Raw genomic sequence first — 19,227 nt, 5'->3', positions numbered from 1 at the left:
TCAGATATAAAGTAACAAATAACAGATGGGTTCCATCTCCCCTTTCCAACTCTGATCAGTCGTTAGTGGTGGTCAGATGTCTTGTGTTAAGAAGGACTCGGAGGCTACCTCCAGAGAAGACAACAGCATTCTATCAGATTCCCCAGAAACAGGAGTAGCCTCAGGTATTAGCCTCCTATTGCTGTTGTAACAAACTGCCTACCCTTCGTGGCTTAACAACACAAATGTATTCTCTCACAGTTGTGGAAGTCAGAAGTCTGAAATCAGTTTCCCTGGGCTCACCTCAAGGAAGTGGAAGGGCTGGTTCCTGCTGGAGGCTTTGAGGAGAGAATCTCTTCCCCTGCCTTCTTCAGCTTCTCGTGGCCCACCTGTGTTTTCCTTGGCTGGCAGCCCCTTACCCCGTCTTCAAAGCACACCACGCCAATCTCTGTCTCCATCATCAAATCACCTTCTCCTCGTAGTTAAATCTCCCTCTGCCTGTTATAAAGACCCCTGTGATTACACTAAGTCCCACCACCCAGATAATCCAGGATCATCCCTCCACCTCTGGATCCGTAGCTTCCTGGCATCTGCCAAGTCCCTTATCCATGTAAGGGAACACAGTCGCTGGTTGTGGGGATTAGGACATGCTATCTTTCGGGGGCCCATTATTCCGCCTGCCACACCTCCCACCTGGCACTAATTTGCAGTCCTGACCGTCAGCCTAGAATTAGAACTGGAGTGGAATAATGGAATAATTCTAAGTGTGTGAGACATGGCATATGGGAGCTGTAAGGGAGGGAAAGATTGCACGTGGCCTTTTCTCTGTTTCAAGAACCATGCCAGCCTCATTGAAATTCCACATCCCACCGCCTTCTCCTGACACTGTATCATTTACAATGCTCCTGAGGCTAGTACAGTGACTCATTATTATTAGTTAATGAAGCATCTAAGGCCTAAGCCCACAGTCAGCAGCTGGGCTAAAGAATGAGGACAGAGCTGGGCTGAAGGGAGTCTGTAGCTGGGACGCTGACCGGAGGAGACAGAGGCCATGCTGTCCTCAGGCATTCATTTCACAAACATTTACTGAGCACTTAGGAATGGTTAGTAATGGTTCCTGGAACCAGACGGATAGTCCTGACCCCAGAGAATTCGCAGGCCGGAGGGAGAGACAGACATGTGCACAAATCTGCCAAGAGGCCCGTGAAAATGCTCCAAAGGGGGTGGGTGTTGGGGAGCCTGGAGGACGGTGTCTGCCTCAGGGTGTCAGGGCAGGAGGCCTGGCTGAAGAGGGACAGCTGCCCCGGCCTTGAAGGATGACCAGACGTTCTGAGTTGAGGAAAGGCAAGGGAAGGGGACTTCGGCAGGAGAAACAGGTGCTAACGGGAACAGTGAAAAGGCACATTTTTTCACAGCGGCTGGAGAGAAATGCAGGGATATTCTGGCAGGAGGAAAAGAGGATCTGGAAAATTTGCCTTTAGGCTGCAGTGATGGCAGGGAGGTGACATTTGGCTGGTAATGGGAACATGGGCAGAGCCCACCGGGGAGTCTGGTTTGGGGAATAAAGAGGCAAACCAAACCACTCTCTGAATAAATTCAGGAGGCTGCATGGAGAGGCCAGACATTGGCTGACGTCGCAAAGACAAACTTGGGTTCACATGTCAGCTCTCGTGCCTACTAGTTCTGTGACTCTGGTGAGTCCCTTAACCCCTCTGGGCCTCAATTTCCTCACCTATAAAATGGGAAGAATCATAACCACCTGTGGGGATGGTTGTGTGGTGAGGGCCTTGTCTGTCCGGTTTTCTGCTGTACACCTTGCATCTGGTGCTTGTTTGTAAACTGAATGAATAATGTTGGGAAAAAATCCTTGGCAAGGTGTCTGATGAATAATAAACACTCAGTGAATTAATGTATTAAGTTTAGGGGGAAAATTCAATGATCATCAGCCCTGATATCTCACTGGGTGACCCCTGATATTCCTGATAAATGCTCACCCCCTAGGGGAACATGGCAGCCTGGAACCATGGGAAAGATCCCTAACTCTGGATAAGGGGAACAAGTGGGCCTTGGTTCCAGTTCTGTCACTCAAGGACTGTGATTCTGGGGATGCCCTCCCCCTTTGGCTTCCTCCAGGCCACACCCAACCCAGCTTTGCCTTTTCCTAGACAAGGTTACCAAGGGCCAAGGAAGGCCACCAGGCCCCTGGGGCCTCTTGATGAGCTCCATGCCCTCTCCTTCCTTCTCAATCAGCAGTCCCACAGAACCTCCAGAACTTTCCATGGATCTTGCACCATAGAAAGAGTATGGTCTCTGGGGCTATGCCACCACTTACAAGCTGTGTGATCTGGGACAACTTTAACCTCTCTGACCTCAGAGAGAGTTTTTATTCATTTATCTGGGCATACTAGTTCCTGGATTTGAATCCTAGTTCCAGAATTCTTTAGCTGTGGGACTTCAGGAACTTAACATCTCTGTTCTTCATGCCTACTGTATGGGTAATAACACGTCCTCCCAGACTTACTGGAGGACTGGTTCCCAAAGCTGGCATAAGTGGACTCACCCCTGAAGACTGGGTCCTACCTCAGCCTCTCAGATGAGTCCTGCCTCGGGCTGTCCAGCTGCTAATCCCACCTGTGCTGAGTCTCTTGACTCTGGGTACCAGTGTTGGGGACCCAGGGCCTGGATTTTTCATCCAGTCTAGTGGTGGAACACCATCTCCTGCCCCAGGGCTGGGAGGGTCCCTCTGGAGGAAACCTCTGAAGGCTGATTCTTCCCATTTCCTCCTTAAGGGTAAGTGGGGATGGTGGCTCGGCCAATAACACATGCATCACACCAGAGATCACTGGACCCAGAGGGAGAAATATTTTGAGAGAGGACTTCAAAGGGAACCCTCTTAATCCCTCTCTGTTTTTGGATTTCGCTTTAATAAGCTATCATTAACTTCGGGGGTCCCTCAAATAAGAAAAGACAATGCCTTTCCCTTCAAAAGTTTCAGGAGACTGCTTCCTTCACATCACCAACAAATGCATGTGAAGTGAGAAGAGAGTGTTTCCTGGGCCTGCAGGGAGGGGGACGGGGTCAAGAACGGCCCTGCCACCACTCGGTGTACCTTCTCCCTCTCCCTCCCTGTTTCCCTCTCTCTCTTTCTCTCTCATATATACATACATTCGTTCTTATGATTGGTTAACCCCTCCACTGGTTGTGCGTGACCTCGATCCTAAAGCAGAATAAGATAGTGGGGAGGTGTTCAGGTGCTAAGTGATCCGGCCCCGGGGTAGGAATCCCAGTTCTGCCTGGGCAACCTTGGACAAGATTCTCAACCCGCTAGGAGTTTCAGGTTCTTCATCTGGCAGAAAGGAAAATAACAGTACCTCCATGATAAGGTTGTTGGTGAGGATTAAATTAAATAAGACATGTAAATACAGTACCAAGCAGATGGTAAGTGCTCTTCAAATAGAAGTCGTTGCTACTGTTGTCATTATAATCTCCATGAGAAGGTAAACCCTGTGAGAACAAGGTCACTCTCTGCCTTGTTCACCATTCTTTCCTCATCACCTAGGACACTGGCTGGCATATTATCGATGCTCAATAAATATTCAGAGAATCAATTAATGATCATATTTCTTGGAAGCATGGCTTATTCTCCCTGCCATGTGATTTAGAGAACCGGCCTCTGAGCTCCCACAGCACCTGGACCCAAGAATTATTGCAAAACCTTCCTATGAGCCAGGCACCAAGCTAAGGGCCTTATCCTACATTGATTTCCTTGCCTCTGCTCCCCTCACCTTGTGAATTTCTGAAGGAGAAACATCAGCAGTGCTAACTCAGAATGAGTGTTTGGCAAATGTTTTCTGAAAAGGTGGATAAGCAAGCAGACTGTTTTACACGTGAGGAAACTGAGCCCCAAAGGGTTAACATGCTCATCCAGAGCTGGAGGGGGAGTTCTGGTCCCTAGAGGGCCAGATCAGTGCTGTGTTTCCCCCCATCACCAATGACTCAACATGGGTGGGTCCACCAACACCAGCAGATAGTAAGCTAAAGTAGCAGAGGAGGAGAGAACTGGCTGCTTCTACTTGAACTCCAGAGACACTTGTGTGACCTCGTGGGAGGGTTACCTACGCCACCATGATGTGCTTTTCATTAAAGCAGTGCTCCCTCAACAGATAGTCTTTGAAATGCCAAATTTAATTAAAACTCCAATCCTAATAAACACACCATAGATTAAACCCAGCCAGAGCAACTTCCTGCTGGGCGAACTTCTCACATGCTTCACTAAACAAAATTGTCTCCAGTAACAGGGCTTGTTTGGGAACATCCAGTCCACCAAGCATCCTCACTCAGAGAAGGGCCTTGGCCATGGTCCCCAACATCACTGACTCCAGGCTTCCAAAGACATAGCTCAGAGTGGACACAGCTGAATGCTTGTCCCAGACCTGCTGCTGATATGGGTTGATGCTTAGCCAGATAGAATCAGCATCATCAGCATTTGAAGGGACTCTGGAGATCATCTGGTCCATGTCATCTTATAGAAGGGAAACTGAGTCCTAGAGAGAGGAATGGAAATAGACCTGTCAGTAGCAGGGATCCAAGGCTCCTACCTCCTCGCTCAGTGCCCTTTCCACTCATCATCCTGGCTTTGCCAACTGGTAGCTGTGTAACCTTGACCAAATCCACTTTCTCTCTGAGCTTCAAATTCCTCATCCTATATCATTGAAGGGGCTGGACTAGAGCAGGGATCTCAACCTTGACCACATACTTAAAACTTCTGGGGAGCTTTTAAAAATCCCAGTATCTAGGCTTACCTGAGACCAATTCATTAGAGGCCCTGGAGTGAGCCCCACACATGTGTTTTATAAAACTCTTCAGGTGATACCAGTGTGCATCCAGGAGTAAGAACCAGTAGACTAGATAATCACAAAGTCTCTTTTGCTCTAACACTTTATGAGTTTAGAATTTCTCTGCCTGGAACCCTCTGTCCATCACACGCACCCATGCCCTCCCTCATCCCACACACCTACCCCACAATTGATCTCAGCAATTCCTCCTCATACTTCAAGTCCTACCTTAAATATCCCTTCACTAGACTAAGGGAGAGAGGCATTACCTGAGTTCTTCCCTTCTATAGCCTGAATCACATGACATAGTAATTATATTTTCTGGCTACCTTCCCTGTAAACTGAGTCACAGCAGAAACTAAAAATAGTGCACAGACTCTAAGATCATCCCAATTACCCTCATTTCCTATATCCACACCCATGTGTGGTTCCCCCAAACCCCCACTCCTGCCACCTTGAGTGTGGGAAGGACCCATGGCTTGCTTCTAATCTAGGCAATACAGCAAAGGTGATGGGATGTCAATTCTGATTAAGTTACATAAAATTGCAATGCCTATAGTGCTAGGGAACTCCTCCTCTCTTGCTGGCTTTGATGAAGCAAGTGGCTGTTTTGGGGAGGGCCATATAGCAAGGAACTGAGGGTGACCTCCAGCCAACAACTAGCTGGGAACTAAGGCTCTGAGCAAGCATCTGAGCCCTGCTAACAACTACATGAGCTTGGAAGTGGGTCTTTCCCCAACCAAACCTTCAGATGAGAACCCAGCCCTGGCTGACACTTTGCAACCTTGTAGAGGACCCAGCTAAGCTGTGCCTGGAATTCTGATCCACAGAAACTCTGAGATCACAAATGTGTTATTTTAAGCTGCTAAATTTGTGGTAATAATGTTACACGGCAACAGATAACAAATAAACTGAGCCTAGTTCATTCAACTACTATATTCTTGGCATCTACTACAGTGCATGACACATCATAGGTGCTCAAAAGTATTTGGCAAATAAATGATTTAATTAATTAATCGCTATAATAACATTAAGTCCTTTGAATCCAACACTTGCCCAACTATTTTCCCTTTCTTTCTCCTAGGGACAAGCTAATTGCTCAAAATTCAATGTCAGCCTTAGCCCATCAAACAAGGGTGGTACTCTCAAACCTTTCACCCTTAGGAGGAAAAATGGGAAGCATACACTGTTATTATGAGGATAAATGTGATTTAGCATAATGAAATCAACATGTGGTTAAATAACTGTTTGCTGAGTATAAATTGTTGTCATTATTGACGGACAATTTCCTCTACCCAATAAATGCAGTGCAGTGATCCAGGTGAGGGAGTAATCATGGGTTTACTGATCGATAATCATTCCAAAGACACAGAGGATGCCATTGACCACCGTGGGTCAGCCTTTGGATGACAGTGTCCTTCAGTCACAGCCCACACTGGGACTCTCCCATACAGTCTTGGCTTTTAGGTCTGCTTAGGTCAGTCAATCAAAGCAGACTGCCATAAGTTGCAGTCCTGCCTGGGCATTTACTGCTGCTTTTTTGTGGTCCGAACAGCAACAGAAGTTGCTCATGCTGCCTGACCAGTCTCCACAGGGCTTTGACAGGACCCTGCAGGCTCAGGACTGGCTTTATGAGGTTATCAGATGTTCCAAGTTCACCTGGAGTCACCAATAGAGAGTGAGACAGGATCACAAGGCAAGACCTCACTGGCCTCTGCTTACCAAGAACACTGCTGGCTGGCACTCTGATAAAGTTCCAGTATGCTGAATGTGACGAGGTCTTGAGAATTAGCTGAAGGACTCAAAGGAGCCTGCTGAAAGCATGTTGGAAGGCCTCAGGGAAAGGGCAGAGGGACTTTCTTGGAGAACGTTTGTGGCAGATGCTGGGTAGACAGTGTGTGGTGGAGCCTGGGGCAGAGAGAGCTTCTGGGCCTTTCTTCTCACCCTCACTCTGCTTCTTGGTCTCTCTTCCTGATTCTCAGGTTCCTCATCTGTCTCTGATTATGGCTCAGGCCAGTCATTGCCTCTACCCCCCGCCTCACTGATCAATGCTCCGAGGCTGTGGATACAAGTGACTTGCTCCTTCCTTGTGACAGCTGGGCCTGTGGAAGGAGTTCTTCGGGGGGGGGGGGGGGGGGGCAGGACCTACTCACAGCAACAGGACCAGTAACAGGAGTTACCATGATATGATCACATACCATGTACAATGTGCTAGGCTCCTTGTGCACATGATCTCACTTAATAGTCATGACAGTCAAGAGAACAGCTCATTCTTGTTTTACAGTCAAGGAAATTGGACTAGGTTAAAGCTTTGCTTCATGTCACACAAATACAGAGAAAGGACACTTTTGTGTCTCTGTATGACTGACAGATATCTAACTTAGAACTCCCCAATTCTCCAATGTCCTCATCTATAGGATAAGGATAATACAAGGTATAAGGATTGGTACATTCATTTATCATACAGAAAATATTTATGGAGAACTAGGCACTCTTCTAAGTGCTAGAGACTCCATAATGGGAAAAACAGACAAGTATCTTCTTTCATGGAGCTTACAAATGAAATTACTACACACATATGTGTAATGTTTAAACTATAAAAAGTGCCATGAATGGTATGCATATAGTAGTATAAAAGTATATAATAGTGAAAATTAACCAAGAAAAGGCAGCTAAGGATGGATTCCTTGAGAAGTTGTGTTTGAGCTGAGGAGTTAACTAAGTCAAATAGGAAGGCAAGGACTTTCCAAGTAGGGGTAACAGCATGTGCAAAGGTCCTGTGGTGAGAAGGTATGAGGAAAGTACAAGGGCTAGAAAAAGACCTTGAGGGCAAAAAGCAAAGAGAGAGAGAAGAATGTGGCATCAGATGACAGTGAAGAGAGAAGTTTGATCTCCACTTGGTCAGGGGTAGAAGGTACAGTAAGTAAGATATGGACCATGCTCTTATGGGGCTTACAGCCTAGCAAGACAATTAAAACACAGACAAATGATTAAACAGGAGCTTTCCAAATGGCAGTGCAAGCTATGAAAAAGTAAAATGAGGTGATATGATAGAGTCGGTAATGTTGAACTAAGTAATTCAGACCAACTCACCAGCCCTCCTGCTGAGAACAATAAGAAAAGATGGACAATTTTTTAAAAATCTACTTGAGTGTATCATAGTGCTAATGAGGGTAGTGAAGAATCACTGAACCAAAACTTGGGAGGAATTGGAGATGTGAGTTCAGAATTTTGTCCTAGAGGACACTGCTCATCCAAATGAGTCATCTGAGAGTCTGAAAAGTGCTCCTTTGACAGTCTCTCTGGGCTGAGAGGACAAAAATTGAAGTCTACGACCCACTGTGTCTGAGCAGAAACTCAAAATAGCCATAGTACATAAATACAGGTAAGCCAGAAGCAAGCCAGCTCTCTGGCTAACAGCAGCCTAAATGACACATCACTTACAAAGGAGCAGAAATTAGACCAGCAGCTCACTTCTCAAGAGAAACAATGGAAAACAAAAAACAATGGGATAATATCTTTAAATCGACAAAAGAAAATACATCAAGTAAAATTCTACATGTAGCAAGAATATCCTTCAGACATAAATATAAAATAAAGGCATTTCATACAAACTATATTTTGTCTGAGAGAATTTATCACTGGCAGACTTATGCTAAAGGAAACAGTAACTTGTGTTTTCTTGAGCAGAGGGATATACTCCACATGGAAGGTAAGAGAAGTCAGAAGGGATGAAAATGGTAAATGTGTGAATGAATCTACCATTCATATGGAAGTCCACAACAGGGAAATATATAGACAGAAAGCAGATTAATGGATTCTGAGGGCTGGGGGTGGAGATGAGGGGCAGAGGCAGGGAAAAACTAAAGGGTATAGGAGTCTTTTTAAAGTGATGGAAATGTTCTAAAATTGGCTGTGGTGATAGTTGCACATATTTGTGAATGTACTAACAACCATTGAATTGTACACTTTAACGGGCAAATTGCATGGTTTGTGAATTGTATCTTAGTAAAGCTGTTTAAAAAGGGAGATATTCCTATGGTGTTTAAAATACACATAAAATCGGGCGCCTGGGTGGCTCAGTTGGTTAAGCGACTGCCTTCGGCTCAGGTCATGATCCTGGAGTCCCTGGATCAAGTCCCGCATCGGGCTCCCTGCTCGGTGGGGAGCCTGCTTCTCCCTCTCCCACTCCCCCCTGCTTGTGTTCCCTCTCTCGCTGTGTCTATAAATAAATAAAATCTTTAAAAAAATAAAATAAATAAAATAAAATAAATAACATAAAATAAAATACACATAAAATCATAATACAGGAGAGTAATAACATGTAAGCTGGAAAGAGTTAAAGCGTCCTGAGCTTCTTGCAGTGTCAGGAATAAATATACATAAATTTAGATATAGATATTGATAGAGACACTAGATATAAATAGTCTACATGCTCCAGTTAAAACAAAGATTTTCAGCCTGGGTTTAAAAACCAACAACAAAGGCATATGGTTTAGAGGAGACCCGTCCAAAGCTTAAGAATACATGAAGGTTGAGAGTAAAGGGATAGAAAAATACGAGTAAAGGTATGCCATGCAAATACTAATCAAAAGAAAGTTGGCATAGCTATGTTAATAGCAAGTAGACTCCAAAGTCAAAAAAGCACTATAAAGGCGCCTAGCTGGCTCAGTCCCTAGAGCGTGCAACTCTTGATCTCAGGGTTGTGGGTTCAAGCCCCACATTGGATGTGAAGATTGTTTAAAAATAAGATCTTTTTTTAAAAAAAAAAAAAGCCCTATAGAGATAAAGAGGCACTTTTCTTAATGATAAAACACTCCATCAGAGAAAAGGGTAACAAATTTAAATTCATATGTACCTAATTACATGGCCTTAAATACATATATTTAACATATATGGGTTTTTTTTTATTTTTTTTACTAGACAAGCCATAATTATAGTGGAAGATTTTATCAGTAAATGATTTTTAAAAAAGCAGACCGATAAAAGCATGAATATAGAAGACTTAACAAAACAATTAGCAATATCTACCTAGAGGACATAAATAAAATTCAAAACTACAGGACAAATATCTTTTCAAGCACACACAGAACAATTACAAAAATTGGCCATATTTGGGCTATAAGGCAAGCCTCAACTAGGCTCGAAGGTAAGAAATTATATACAGCATATTCTCTGATCATAATCGCAATTAAGCTATCAATCAATAACAAATGCATAACTAGGAATCTCCATATATTTTGAAAATAACAAATACATTGTTAAATATTCTATAGAAACAAGAAATAATCACAATGTAAATTAGGATATATTTCCTCCTGAATTTTAATTAAAATAACATGTTTAGAAAATAGTTAAAATGTACTTAGAAATATATAGCTTCAAATATACATGTTAGAAAAGAGGAAAGCCTGAAAATAAATTAAATATTCATCTCAAAACAATAGAAAAAAAAAAACAGACTAAATCCTAAATAAATTTTAAAAAATTAAAATAAGAACAGAAATTAATAAAATAAGAAAACCAGATAACAGGCAGGATAAATAAGGCCAGAAGTTTGTTCTGTGAAGAGACTGATAACATTGATAAAGAGCTTGAAAGTCTGATCAAACTAAAAAAAAGTAGAAACAAATAACCAACAAAAAGAGGGCTTTCACTACATATTCTCCTGAATTAAAAATATAATAAAGTAGTAGTATAAACTATTTTATACCAAATACATTTGAAATAAATTAGGTAAAATGAACACATTTCTGGTAAAGCACAACTTACCAAAACAGACACAAGAAGAAATAGAAAATCTTAATAGGGCTATTCAAATTCGTATTTAAAATTGTGTCTCAAAGAAGATTTTAGGCATAGATGGGCTGCACAGGCAAATGTTATTATATGTATTATACCAGCTCTTCTAGGAAATGGAAAAAGAGGAAACACTTCTCAACTCATTTTTTGAAGCAAAATGCTTTTCAATTCATTTTATGATATGTAATTTTTTTTAATCTTTTTTTTTTTTTTTTTTTTGAGAGAGAGAGAATGAGAGACAGAGAGCATGAGAGGGAGGAGGGTCAGAGGGAGAAGCAGACTCCCTGCCGAGCAGGGAGCCCGATGTGGGACTCGATCCAGGGACTCCAGGATCATGACCTGAGCCGAAGGCAGTCGCTTAACCAACTGAGCCACCCAGGCGCCCCTATGATATGTAATTTTGATACTAAACCTTGACAAGGATAATACAAGAAAGGAGAATTACAGACCAATCTCATTCATGAACACAAATGCAAAACCCCTCATTAAAATATTAGGAAAATGATTCTAGCAATGTATAATTAAGAACACTTGCTAACCAAATTAGGTTTATTCCTACCTGCAAGGTTGGTATAATATTTAAAAATTAGTCAATATAATTCATTATGTTAATTGAATAAAGGAGAAAAATCAAATGATAATCTCAATAGTTTCATCAAATGCATATAATAAAATTCAATATCTAGTCATGATACAAAACTTTTAGAAAACCAGTAATAAAAAAGGAATTTATTTAGTTGCATAAAAATATCTTGAAAAACATTTTAGTGCAAACATCCTACATAATGGTGAAAAAATTAAGAGCTTTTCTTGGAGAGGTGGAATGTGTCAAGGCTGCCTGCTATCGCCACTTCTAGTCAACATTATACTGAACATTTTAGCCAGTGTGGTAAGGTAACAAAAAAATTTAAGGCATAAGGACTGGACGGCAAAAAACAAAAAATTATAATTTGTACTTGATCTGATTATACAGAGAAAGAATTCATGAGGTCTATTGATAAATCACCCATACATAAAAATCAGTATCAGATGGGTCACAGACATGAATCTGAAAGGCAAAACAACAGAGCTTTAAAAGAGAACAGATACGTTTTCCTGGGAAAGAGAAATTTTTAAAAATAGTATTCAAAAAGCACTAATTGTAAAGGGGGGGAAGGTACAAATGTGACTCCACTAAAATTCAGAACCTCTGTTTATTATAATCATATCATTAAGGAAGTGAAAAGCCAAGCTCTGCACAAGAGGATAAGATATCTTCAAAAACCATAACTGACCAACGGGTCATAGTCTGAATATATAAAGAACTGCTACAGATCAGTAAATAAAAGACAACTCAGTAGAAAAGAAGACCTGAGCCTTGAATAGGAATCTCACAAAAAAGGTGATCTGAATGACCAAGAAACATAAGAAAAGCTTCCCAACTTCATTATTCCCCAGAAAGTGCACGTTCTGGCAGTTTCTGTCCCAAATAAATGTGCAATAGAAATTTGTATGCTGTTGCACCAATAAATCTAAATAAGCATGTTTATTGTAGTATTTATCATTTATAAGAGCCAGAAATGTGGAAACAATCCAACGTCTATCAAGAGAAGAGTGGATAAACAAGTTGTAGTATGTTCATACAATGCAATATTACACAGCCATGGAAGCCGACAAGCCGCAACATACCCTGTGTTGAATGAAGAAGTGGGCTACCAACGAGGGCGCACGGAATGATTCCGTTAATATTAGACAAAACCGCATTTTAGTGTTCAGGGATGCATCCTTAGGTAGGAAAAGTTTTCTTGTTTTTTATTTTATTTTATTTTTAAGATTTTATTTATTCATTTGAGAGAGAGAGACAGCGAGAGAGGGAACACAAGCAGGGGGAGTGGGAGAGGGAGAAGCAGGCTTCCCGCTGATCAGGGAGCCCGATGTGGGGCTTGATCCCAGAACCCCGGGATCATGACCTGAGCCGAAGGCAGACGCTTAATGACTGAGCCGTCCAGGTGCCCCCTCCTTTTTTTTAATGCAAAGAAATCATGTCAGTCAGGGTCCACTCATGAGAAAAACGTCACCACACAAGGTATTTTAACAGAGAGAATGTCAAGAATCGTCTATATTCAAGAACTGAAAGGGCAAAAGCAGTTCACAGAGGTGGTAACTGTGGGAAGCAGCTTCTGGACGAACAGAGAAAAGAGGTTGGACTGATGGAAACTTCGCATCTTGGAGCTGGACCGGCTCATCTGAGGAGGGGTGCTGGCTGGCTGGCAGGTGCCAATGTCTCTCAAGGGCCACCATGAGGCTGTTTCTGTGAGTGCTGGGAAAACTGGGAGTCAGAATCTACTCCTGCTACTGAAACACAGTGCCTTGCTGTGGTGAAGCTGAGAGGTCCAGAAAGCCAACAGGACAAAGCAAGTGCTTTCTTCCTCCTCCAGGCTCTGCTGTCTCCCCCCAGTGCCCCCTGTGGGCAGCATGCAGGAAGAAGCTAGCTCTAGAGACAGAAGGGGCTTGCAGGGTCCCGGCCATGGCAGAGGTTAACAGGGTGGGCTGGAGGCAGGGAGACTGTCGCTTATGAATCCACAGAGACATGATTACCGAAGGTCAAGGTAGTAGTTGCCTTGAGGAGGAAAGGAAGGGCGCACCTGGGGGGAACTATTTAAGGAAAGAGGAGAGCCTCTTTCTAGGGTGCAGGCAATATTTTATTTCTTAATGTGGAGGGGTGGCTACGTGGGTGTTTGGTTTATCATCCCCTACCATGCTGCACACCTGTGTTCTTTGTGCTTTGCTGTGTGTGTATTATTTCTCAGAACTAAAAGTGAAGTAAAAATTTTAACAGAACAACATGGGGAGGAGAACAATGTTGCTGTAGATTGGAGGGTCAGAGGAGACTTCTCTGAGGAGGGGATATCTGAGCCCAGCTTGAATAATCCGAAGGGCCAGCCATGCCTGGAGCCACGTACAACCTTCCATCCAGAGGCCATGGGCACCCTACATCTTATGAACACAGGCCTGGTGGCAGTGTGCAAGGTGGCCCAGAGGAGTGGGAGGGACAGGAGGAAAAGAGGTAGCAAGAGGCTGCTACTATGGAAATTGTGGACAAGCAAGTGGAGGTGGGCCTGGCTCTGGGGGTGGCTCAGGTGGTCAGGTGCAGAGGAGGCAAAGCATCCAGAGACCGAGCCGTCCCTTACCCATTGGAGGGCCGATGAAACGCACCTGGCCACTGTGAACACACCTCTCCTCAGTCCCAGCCTCCTGAAAAATGTCCCCAAGTGCCCAGAGGTGATTCTGGGACAGAGAAGCCAGCAGATGGACTGACTCCAGAGAGAGTCCTTGAGGTTTCTGAACCAATTCCAGTCTGCATTCCTGGAGCTGGCAGGGGCTTCTGGAAAGAACAGCAAGATCTGGTCTTGTGCTGTCTCATTTCCCTCTTTCCCTCTTTCCTTTCTCCAGCCTTTCCTTTCTTACTAGTTCTTTATCCAACTTTCCTTCCTTCCTTCCTTCCTTCCTCCCTTCCTCCCTTCCTTCCTCCCTCCCTCCCTCCCTCCCTTTCTTCCTCCTTCTCTTCCTTCCTTCTTCCCTCCATCTGTCCTCCCTCCTTCCTCCCTCCCTCTCACACATTAACTAACACACAATCAGACATAACAATATGTATATAAACATACCCTACAATTCCACCTCCTACACACACACATTCATATCTACACACACACACACACACACAAGCTGAATCACACACAACATATGCAGGTTCATTCATACACATCTCAGATATATTCCTCTTACGCCTGCAGAGCACTTTAAAGTTCAGCTTTCGGGGCACCTGGGTGGCTCAGTCATTAAGCGACCGCCTTTGGCTCGGGTCATGGTCTCAGGGTCCTGAGATCGAGCCCCACATCGGGCTCCCTGCTCAGCGGGAAGCCTGCTTCTCCCTCTCCCCCTGCTTGTGTTCCCTCTCTCGCTGTCTCTCTCTCTGTCAAATAAATAAGATCTTTAAAAAATAAATAAATAAAATAAAAAAACAAAGTTCAGCTTTCAAGTTCATAGCCTCTTTGCAAGTCATAGCAGCCCCATTTGACGGGGGGAAGAACTTCCGACTCAGAGAAGTTGAAGAATATCTTCAAGGTCACAGAGCTGGGAAGTGACAGAGTTGGGAGCAGCACTCAGGTCGGCCTGGCTCTGTGTGTGTTAGTTGATGTGGGGACCAGCAATGTCCCTTCCAGCTCTGTTGCTCTCCTCTTGTGCCCAGGACTTTTTTTTTTTTTTTTTAAGATTATTTATTTATTTATTTGACAGAGAGAGAGACAGTGAGAGAGGGAACACAAGCAGGGGGAGTGGGGGAGGGAGAAGCAGGCTCCCCGCAGAGCAGGGAGCCCGATGCGGGGCTCGATCCCAGGACCCTGGGACCATGACCCTAGCCGAAGGCAGACGCTTAACGACTGAGCCACCCAAGTGCCCCTGCCCAGGACTTCTTTAGGCTCAGTGTCTTCATTATCTTTTCCACTTACAATGCTGTTTTCTCCATGAGGGAAGATTTTAAGACAGAGGAAGTCCTGGCAACTGCAGCCATTTACGAAGCTGGCTCTTGGAACCATATTCCAGGCATCACACTGAAGAAAACCTACCTCTCAGAAAGAAAAGATTAATATGTGCAAAGAACCTATTTTTTTCCAGGTACTGTACTGAGCTTGGCTGGACACCTCACTTCTACAAGGTCATTTAAATATCACAACTGCCTTGGGCAGCATTATCGTCCCCATGTTACATGTGAGAGAACTCAAACTCAGAGATTTAACAGTTTCCCCGAGGTCACACAGCTTGTAAGGGGCCCCTAACCTGGGTCTGTTTGGGCCCAAAGCCTGGGCTCTTTTCACCAGCACCTGCCCACAAATTAAGGTTTCTTCAAAGAGAGAGACCATCAATGGCCAGTGCCTCTTTCCCCCAGATACCCAAGGGATTCTGCTCACTCTGGCTCCCAACTGCCACTCTCTTCCTGCCTCAACTACCATGTTCCAGACTCCTGGAACACTCTGGAAGGTGCACGTATTTCGTGGAAAGGGGATTATTTCATTGTACTTAGCATGCAGTAGCTTATTTGATTTAATCCTGGGGAATTTGTTCCTGAAAATAGGGACTGCAGGATAGATGGACAGGGAGAGAGAGAGAGGATGCCTCTGAGCATCCCTGCTACTTCCATCTCCGGGGGCTAATGTGGAAAAAGAGAAGCATCAAAGTGACTTGTCTCACTGAATTATGATCAGTTTTTCAATTTCTTGAGCTTTTCTCTTAATTCTGGGAAATTTTAAAAGAACAGCATCTACCAAATAGCCAAATATCCACCATCGAGAAATGACCATTCAAAAACCATTTGTCAAATTTTTTCAATTTCTTAAAAATAAAATAAGCAACATGTTGATCATCTAGAGATGAAACCCTCTTGATTTGCCATTCTAGATTTCATTTCCTTCCCACCTCATTCCCCAGCACCCTCAGTCATAAATTTAGATTATTTCTGCCTAATCCATTTTGTATTTATACCTATAAGTATGTGTTAAGTACATGTATCATGAACAAATAAAAATTAAAAATTGCATTTGTATAAATGGTACCATACTGTACCTATCATCCATGCCCGGCTTTTCTTTTCTTTATGCTGTACCACTGAGAGCTCTTTAAAAGTTGAGAATCATGTCTTATTTAATCCTGGTGGCCTGGTGTGTTCTGAATGCTCAACAAATCAGGAAGGAAGGAAGGGGGAAGGGAGGGAGGGAGGGAAGGTGGAGAGGGTGGGAGGGAGAGAAGGCAGGGAAGGTGAGAAAGAAAGAGGGAGGATGGGAGGGAGGAAGGGAGGAAGGATCACTCAGAAGTTCTTGTGTGGCTCCCAATTAGAAGTGAGAGTAATGAGAGAAGCATTCTAAGTCCTCCATACCGTGATTTCCTTGACTGGGAGTTCACATCCCATTAGAGCAGACAGCCTCTCTACCCTTTGATCTGCTCACCAGCCTGCTCTCTGGGGAAGTCCAGGCTGGCTTTGAGAAGCTCCAAGCCACAGAGCTGCCTAATGTGCTTAGCTCCAGTGTAGCCCAACTCTCAGTGGTCATAAATCAACCAGCCAAGGCTGAAGCCTGCATTACTCTCTAGCTCTCAAAAACCCTCACGGATTTGGGGAATTAGCTGCCACCGGTTCAAACACTTGTCTTCCCTCCTTTCCTTCTCCCACTCCATCTTTGTCTCTGTCAACCACGGAGCACCTTTCTCGAGGACTGTCTCTGCCTCGGTGAGTATCTTTCTCTCTGAGTATCTCTCTGCCTCTGATTCAAAATTATGCCTCTGTCTTCCTTTCTTCAGCCCCCATCTTCCTTCCCGCCTTTCTCCCCTTCCCTCCCTTCTCCCTTTCCCTCCCCTGAGTCTCACTGCAGGCAGAGGTCCAGGATCCCAGCTGGGCCATAGATCTCCTCTTTACCACTCTTCTCTCCCTCTCTCTTTTAAAAATGCTTTTTATGGTGGCTTCTAGCACAAACAGCTGTCAGAGTGTCTTTGAGAAAACCTCTGGGAACAGATGCTCCGGCGGTAGCTCAGATACTCTGCAAGCTGAGATGGATTTGGGAAGAAATTCATTCATTCATTAACCCATTAAACAAATATGTACTGAGCTCCTATTGTATGCCAGGCACCCAGGTGGACACCGGAAATACAGCAGTAAATAAAACAGCCCTTATGGAGTTTACAGTCTAATGGGGGAGGCAGATATAAATCTAACAGCCACTTAAATATATAATAACAAATGGTGATCAATACTATGAAGAAATGGTCCATAGTGCTCTAATAATAATAATAATAATAGTTAAGGTCTATTGAGTGTTTATTAAATAAGGGGAATGATTACAAGCATTTCACATACATTTTTCTTAACACAAACTTCCACAATTCTACTTTACATACAGCAAAGCTAAGGAACAGAGTGATGAGACAACTTGCTCACAGGCACAGAGTTTGTGAGCTGGAGGGCCAAGATTTAAACAGAACCTAGGGACTGGGGGAGCAAGAGGGGAAAAGCCTTCCTGGAGGCTCAGTTTTCTTCTCGTATGAATAGAATTTTCTTTCCAAAAAGCACATACAGTACAGGACACAGAGACAGAACTAGAATCGAGCCTCCTGAATCCTATACTAATCCAGTTCTAAAGTCAAATACACTGCAATGTGAAGGTGGACTGTTGCCAAAACTATCAAGCCCCATGAGATTTCCTGAAGAACACAGAGGAGTATGGGGGTGGGGGGATGCTAGGTAATGACACTTCCCTCTCAGAAGGGCATGCAGGGGCTTGAGCCTCCTACCCTGGGATGTATTTGGGAATGATCAGCTCCTTGAAGGAAGGACCCTGTGTGTTCTCCTTTGCATCTCCAGCCCTTAACACTCCCTGGTGCACAGTAGGAGCTTAATTGTTATTTACTGAAAAATGAATGAATGGATAAGTTGAATTAAATGTAAGTGACTTAAGTGAAAAAGTTAGAACAGATGGAAGCTCCATATTTCTTCCAAGCTAGGGGTTTATGATCGCAATAACTTCCTTTCTTTCCACTCTCACTAACACCAGCCAGCAGTGCAGAGATATTCTGCTGGGTATCTGGGTCAGTTGCTACCCTTTCTTTTCAATCTGCATATCCAAAATGTTTTCCTGCTGTTTCATAAAACTCCCTTTTTAATTTTTTTTTCAGTTTTGCTGATTCAATTAAGAGCTGAGTTTGATCTAGAAACCTTACCTCTTAAGTCCCTTTTGATAAAACAGTCCCCAGAGTCCCCGTCTCTTTGAAGCCTCTTTATGAGTTTTGGAACTGAGTAAAATGCCGACCACTTTCAAGATAATTACACTGGAGCAGACACATTGTTCCTGGAATCTGTTTCCCAATCTGAGTAAACAGAGCCTGGTCCTTTTTATGTTCTTGTAATACACACTGCCTTCTCTTTCATTTTTTTCTCTGTCTGGAGAGCTGCCTGTGGGTTATTTAATCTCTGGACCAGGGAAGAGGGAAGGACTTGTTTGGGAAAACATCATCCACAGGAAACTTGCCCTTGGCTGGAGGGCCAGCTCTTGGCTGATTCTGGCACCTTCAGTCGCTCTCCCTGTCCTACAAAGAGATCAGGGAAGCCAAGAACCACTCAGCAACCTTAGAAAAGACTGAAGAACCAAATGTCCCCACCAACTCAAGGGTCATTAGGCTGAAACAATCAATTAAAGCAATGCCCACTGTTGTATCTTTTTTATAGATGCTGTGTTGGATAAGGACACACATGTGGGAATCAAGCCAGGTGAGTTTCAGTCTCAACTCTGCCACTTAAATTAACCATGTGACTTAAGCTCTAATGCCATCAGTTTTCTCATCTGTGTAATGGGAATAATAATAGAATTTATCTCAAATGCTTATTATAAGAATAAATTTAGGGGGACACCTGGGTGGCTCATTGGTTAAGCATCCGACTGGTGATTTCAGCTCAGGTCATGATTTCAGGGTTGTGAGGTAGAGTCCCACATTGAGCTCTGAGCTGAGCATGGAGCCTGCTTAAGATTCTCTCTCTCCCTCTCTCCCTGCCCCTCTCCATCCCCACTTGTGCCTGCGCTCACGCTCTCTCTCT

The sequence above is a fragment of the Mirounga angustirostris genome, unplaced genomic scaffold (genome assembly GCF_029215605.1).
Source record: "Mirounga angustirostris isolate CCGP_5_RB_7025 unplaced genomic scaffold, mMirAng1.0.hap1 SCAF_7, whole genome shotgun sequence".
Taxonomy (NCBI): Eukaryota; Metazoa; Chordata; class Mammalia; order Carnivora; family Phocidae; genus Mirounga; species Mirounga angustirostris.
The sequence above is the reverse complement of the archived record's forward strand: the minus strand, read 5'-3'. Positions refer to the sequence as shown.